This window comes from Triplophysa dalaica, chromosome 7, assembly GCF_015846415.1.
Source record: "Triplophysa dalaica isolate WHDGS20190420 chromosome 7, ASM1584641v1, whole genome shotgun sequence".
Lineage (NCBI taxonomy): Eukaryota > Metazoa > Chordata > Actinopteri > Cypriniformes > Nemacheilidae > Triplophysa > Triplophysa dalaica.
Genome location: NC_079548.1, coordinates 8,582,808 through 8,589,694, shown reverse-complemented (window position 1 = coordinate 8,589,694; position 6,887 = coordinate 8,582,808).

The following is a 6,887-nucleotide window of genomic DNA, read 5'->3' as shown; positions in this document are numbered from 1 at the left end:
AAATACTTAATTATCTTGCATATATACAGACATTCTAAAAAATAATATACTTAAACTTAATTCACATGGCATTGTACGTCATTTTCATTCACTTCTTTCACATATTGTGGACTTTTTAGCATTTGCTGTATAGTGAATAGTGAATCAGTGAATGAGGGAGCGAATTCAGACGCAGCTATTGTCTATGGACTAGAAAAAGAAACGGTCTGCAAATATTGAAATCTCTTACTGTAATATGAGTTGATGAAATCTGCATGAAATTAAATTATGATACAATAAAAAACATGTTAAGGTAGTTTAAAATAAAGGGAATTTTGCATGTCACATTTACCGGACACATGAATGTCTTAAACTACTTGACAAGTTATTTCCAGTAGCTGTATTCCCAAATGCGCCATGCTCTATCCACCGAGCTACAAAACAGTCTCTTTTGAAGTCTCTAAAAGGAAATAAATGCTTTCTTGCACAATCCAGTGTAAATATGAATCACAACAACTGGACTGTCGACCATGCCAATAAAGAAACATAACTGTATAATAAAATGCATTTTGCAATTGACGCCGGTTATGAGACAGCATTGCCTTCTTTGTATATGTTTGCCACTATCCAGTGCTGTGAGTTTTGCTTATTTGTTTTAGGACTGTGTTTTGGATAACTTGTTAAAAGATATTCAAGTGTGGGTATAAGGTATTCAAACATTCCATTGATACCCATTGCTTGGCTTTTGTCATATATCCACTAGCTTAACGTCAATAGTGATGTACATATGGTGAAAAGTTAGCAGAGGTAGTTTTGAAAACCTCTTAAACAAGAAGACCTATTTGTTGTAAATGTATTTCTTATTTAGACTAGTATCAGGTTCATAGCATCAATGGTTAAAAAGGTATCAATTACAGTTGTACTGGGCTACTGGCACCAGGTCACTTGTGACTTACTGTAGATTTAAATGTATGTAATTTACTGGCAATAGTTTGTTCAATGATATATTAACATTAAACATCAGCAAGACTTTAGCCTTACAGAAAAAAAAAACTATAATATAAAAGTCTCATGCAAAGCATTATGGGAACCAGAAAACTTAATTAAACTTCCATTTCTGTGTTTTTTCCTCTGATTTTGGTTCCCAGAATGCTTTGCATAAAGCTGTTATTTTATCGCTTTTCAAATAAGTGGCATAAAATGTTTAAATAAAAAGAAAGGTGTGTATTGGTAAATGTGAACAGGTGTGTTCTAGCGATAAAACTGTATTAGCCAGTAACTATTTTATTTGCTGGTGTACATGCTGAATCCAGAATTCAGCAGCATGTTCTTATCTATACTCCTCTGTGTCAGCAGCACATACATGCGTCCTCTGTAGTCTGCTTGGCTTCGTGTGAAGTTGTGTTTTGCTTTCAAAATTCTTATCTAACTTGCTGAAACTGTCAGAATATATTGCAAAATTATAGTCCACTATATAATTTCATGATGTCCTCATGTGATTTTAGTTTTAGTTTGGATATGTGGGATATGCTCAAAACTTTACAGTCTTTTCACTTTTGGTAACTTTGAGAGATTAATTCAGTTATTAACAGTATTTTCACATTTCTGGAAGAAACATTCTCTCCATTGAAAAAATGATCAATTTATAAAATGTGTTAGGTGTGAATCTGACAATTCACAAAGAATTAAATCTACCAGTGTCCAGGTCATCTGGAGACCAGTAGGCGTTACCACGTCACTACAACATTCTATGTGGGATTAATTCACACCGTTATTTGAGGACGTGACCACACAGATCCAAAAAAAATTTATCTTTGCCAAGATGTCCTCAGAACGCGGTTACAAAGTAATGTCACGCTGACCACAGGAAGACTAACTGGAGAAGTCTATTCTTAACAATTATTCGATGTGTGAAGCACAAAGTGAATGATAAATCACATGACAATTAATTTCACAACCAAACAATCACACTTTATAATCCTGACATAATCGTGTCAAACAACCACACTTTATAATCGTGACAGTCCTATAGCCATGGTAATTAGTAATTAATTTAGCTTAAATCATGTATATAGTCTGGAGGCCAAAACATTGATCTTGTATCTGTTTTATGAAAACATTTCATGTTGAATACATTTTCTTTAAGAGCACCACATCATCACTTAAACTCAACACTGAACACACAAACCTCAATAGTGACAATCAACAAACATCAAACATTACAACCTCATCTAAATACAAGACAACTAACAATGACAAAAACAACAAAAGAAGTCATCAAACGGTAAAATAAGTAAGTTGCGTGTTTTACCGTGTAGGAGCTGCTTATCTTAAAACAAAAAAGAATAAGTGAGAGAGTAATAGATGATGTCACGGGTCTACATTTAAGTGTTAATTCTGTGTTTGCGGTCACAGTCCCTTCATGTCTAATACAACTGACCAATATTGAGTAGCTAACATCTTGGAAAAGTTTCCTTAAAGTTTTGAATAATACAGCACACATTACAGATGTGATCCAAAATGAAAAATGTATTTCATGTTTAATAATGTTAGTGCATTGTTTAAAGAGCAAGAAGCCCTTTCTGAAAACAACAGCTGACTGGTTTTACTTGTTTTGACTATTACAGAAGGCTGGTTTTAGATGGTTTTTGACCACTTTTAAACTGCTTAAGGTGGTCTTATCTTATCAGGCTGCTAGATCAGATGATTCCACAAACTAAAGCAACACAAATCAACATGAAACAAGTAACATACAGTTAATAAAATAATATTAAAACCCAATGTACAAAGAAAATTCCTGTGTTTTTCTATATAACTCTAATAAAAATAATTAATTAACCTAAAATAATACAAAAACATTTTTGAATTTACTCAAAGAAGCATGGCTATGTCCTAATGTACATGTGTTTAATATGAACAAATAAACTGATCTAAACTCTCTATATTTTAAATGAAAATGAATTACTGTCTGCTAAAATGCACTTTGTACATTAACACTTATCCGAATGATCTTTATTCCACTAAACTTTAAAATAGCATATTTAAAAATTTCATTTAAATTACACCAGCTGAGAGAATGTAAAGTAAACCAATAAAAATTACACTCGTCTTAAGTAAACAATGCCAGTGGCAAATAATGGACAAATACTTACTTTGTTTCAGGTTTCTTTGGTCAAATGTTAATAGAAGAACACCAAGATCCTGGAAGTCATGATATATAAGGGTCAGACACAACTGTGAGTAAACGCTCATCTCAGCTTTACATCACTGTAAAGGTACTGTATGTTTCATCTCTTTTCATTTACTTTGATTTGTATTAATAAGACTGCTGGAGGAGATTGATTCAATGAATTATATTATATAACAATGCAGAAATGTTCTTATTCTTCACTATTTTCTTTTTGAATTTGTTTTCTGTTTATGCCAAAGTTTAACCAAAACATTGTCTTGACAGGTTTCAGCTCAATTCAACAGAATGATGAAGGTTTTTCTACTGGCACTGGTTCTTGCACTGGTGTTGACTGATGGTGAGTCTGAAGCTGCTGATGTTTCTTGTGGCGGCGGATAATTTTAACTGTACATACGAGAACTCAAGTGTATAAACACAACCAACGTTATGTTTCTTATGATTATAATGACTTATTGTGCTGCAGGATCTGCTTTGAAATGTTACAAGTGTTTGGGTTGGAAATGTGAAGTGACCGAAGAGACGTGTGCTCCTGAAAAAGATGCCTGTGTCTCCTTTAGATCCGACAACACTCCTTGTGAGTTTATCCATCACTGGGTATCATGTGTATCTACAATGAATTATACTTTAAAAGAAGCACACACATATTGCTGTCTTTCATTACATGTCACTTTGGAGAGTTAGTAAACATACTCACAACTTACTTTTATTTTGGTTTGACAAAGAAAACGTTTATCATCTATATAATGGATGTTCTAAGCATATATGATATATCACAAGAACAACAGATCTAACCAAAGACATGAATCACTGTTTTATTGCTTCTAGCACATACAGTAGGATCATTTTTAAATCATGTAGGTGTAAACACGAGTCAAGAAAGTTAAAGGCACTTTCTGATTTATATTCTTTCCTGTTTCTATAGATCCTCCCATGTTGGGGTGCATCACCATGTCACGGTGTGAGAAAATGCCTTGGTCCAACCCAGATATTATGGGATGCTGTACAACAGACCTGTGCAATGCACCTGTCAAACCAGATAACAAGTAGTGGGAGAGGCAGCAACGACAATAAAGCACTTTGGGTGTAAAGTGGAAAAGTGCTATATTAATACTACATTCATTTATCTATGGGCTCTTTTATTTCATTAAGGCACATCTTTACATGAATAGATAAATGTGATCTTTCTTTTCCTCTTTAAATACTTCATACTGTTTAGCCTAAAGCTTACAATAAATGCAGCGCAAAATAATCAAAGTTGTCTCTGTTGTAATTCTGCTCATTTCAATCGTGTTGTCCTCATAATGGAATTAATCCAACTGTCCATTCTCTATGCCCCATATCTGAACCTCACAGGAAGAGCTGGAGTCTATTAAATTACATGTTGCAGTATTAAGTTTATGAAAGTACACTCCATCATCATCAAAAGATTGAGTACAAGTACAAACCAAATACATGTAGACTTTTCCTCGAATATCAAATAAATACAATATTACTTTAAGTGTATTTTTAAGAAGTGCTTGTGTTACTCTTTGTTGACAGTTATTTACCACTTTTTGAGAATAAACAAATTAAATGAACATGTTTTTTTTTAAAATATGAAAAACTCAATTTAAGGTATTAAACAAATAAACGTGCCAAACTGTTGTTTTGTTGAAAGAATATGATAAACATGACCAATAAGGTGAAAATGAACAATTTTACAAAAGAATCCATAAAGCCACACAGGTGTAATATAAACTAAGGTTTATAATGAATGTCTGTGACAGTGCAGTCCGATGCAGACTGTGTACGTCATTTTCATTCACTTCTTCCACATATTGTGGACTTTTTAGCATTTGCTGTATAGTGAATAGTGAATCAGTGAATGAGGGAGCGAATGCAGATGCAGCTATTGTCAATGGACTTGAAATAGAAAAGGTCTGCAAATATTGAAATATCTTACTGTGATATGAGTTGATGAAATCTGCATGGAAATAAATTATATGCAAAAAAAGCAGTTTAAGGTAGTTTAAAATAAAGGTAGTTTTGCATGTCACACCAACCGGACACATGAAAGTCTTAAACTACTTGTTGGTAAATCTGTCAAATATCAGTGAATCCAGAATTCAGCAGCATGTTCTTATCTATACTCCTCTGTGTCAGCAGCAAATACATGCGTCCTCTGTAGTCTGGTTGGCTTCATGTGAAGTTGTGTATTGCTTTCAAAATTCTTATCTAACTTGCTGAAAGTGTCAGAATATATTGTACAATTATAGTCCACTATATAATTTCATGATGCCCTCATGTGATTTTAGTTTTAGTTTGGATATGTGGGATATGCTCAAAACTTTACAGTCTTTTCACTTTTGGTAACTTTGAGAGATTGATTCAGTTATTAACAGTATTTTCACATTTCTGCACTCAAAAAATTTTTTTTGCCGTCTGTTCAATTTACTTAACTTGCTTAAGTTAAAGCAACACAACTTTGGGAAAATATGGTTACAACATGATTGTTTTATGTTTAGTCATATAACTGAATCCATTCATGTTGGGACAACATAAAGGAGTTGTGTTGTGTTAACATAAAATAGTTATAATTGGGCAGAGGACTTATATTTCCCAGCATGCTTTGCATACACTGCATTTTGAGAGCTATTTTCTTAAATAAGTGTTTTATATCGTGCATTTTTCAGTAAAAATAAACACTTGTTAATGTTCAATGTTCATTTATCTTAAAAAGTTTTAAAGAGTTAGTTATATTTTTGAGTTTGGTGTTTACCCTTGTTCAGAAAAGTGTTGCCTTTGGTTAGGTTGGCAGTCTTTAGAGATTACAGAGTTTGTACAAATTATTCTTGTTGGAAAAAAAAATAATGTACATGCCTTTGATATTGAAAAGTAAAGGTAGTCTTTAGAGATTACACAAGTTATTCTTGTTGGAAAATGTTGTAAAAGTTATTGAAATTATTGAATAAATTCATTGAATAAACAGGAACTGAATGAAACTGTAGAATTTATTTTGGTTGAACGTAAAAATATAAATTTTAGGATAACTGAAGTTAATTAACTCAATAGTTTAAAACAAAACAAAGCCTGTTAAATTGATTCAACTAAACAACATTGCTTTTACCTTAAGCAATTTACTTACATTTACTGAAATAAAAAATGTTATTTAATTTCAATGTAATCCAGTTACGTGCAACCAGTTGACATAAAGAAGTTAAGTTAGTCCAACATATTATTTTTTTGAGTGCGGAAGAAACATTCTCTCCATTGAAAAAATGATCTCCTTTTAAAATGTGTTAGATGTGAATCTGACAATTCACAAAGAATTAATTCTACCAGTGTCCAGGTCATCTTGAGACCAGTAGGCGTTACCACGTCACTACAACATTCTATGTGGGATTAATTCACACCGTTATTTGAGGACGTGACCACAACATTTCTGGATCTTTTTGAACAAGATCCAGAAAAATTGATCTTTGCCAAGATGTCCTCAGAACGTGGTTACAAAGTAATGTCACGCTGACCACAGGAAGACTAACTGGAGAAGTCTTTTGGACGTACTGTGTTTGCAGGGAAGTCACAACTATTCTTAACAATTATTCGATGTGTGAAGCACAAAGTGAATGATAAATCACATGACAATTAATTGCATAACCAAACAATCACACTTTATAATCCTGACATAATCCTGTCAAACAATCACACTTTATAATCGTGACAGTCCTATAGCCATGGT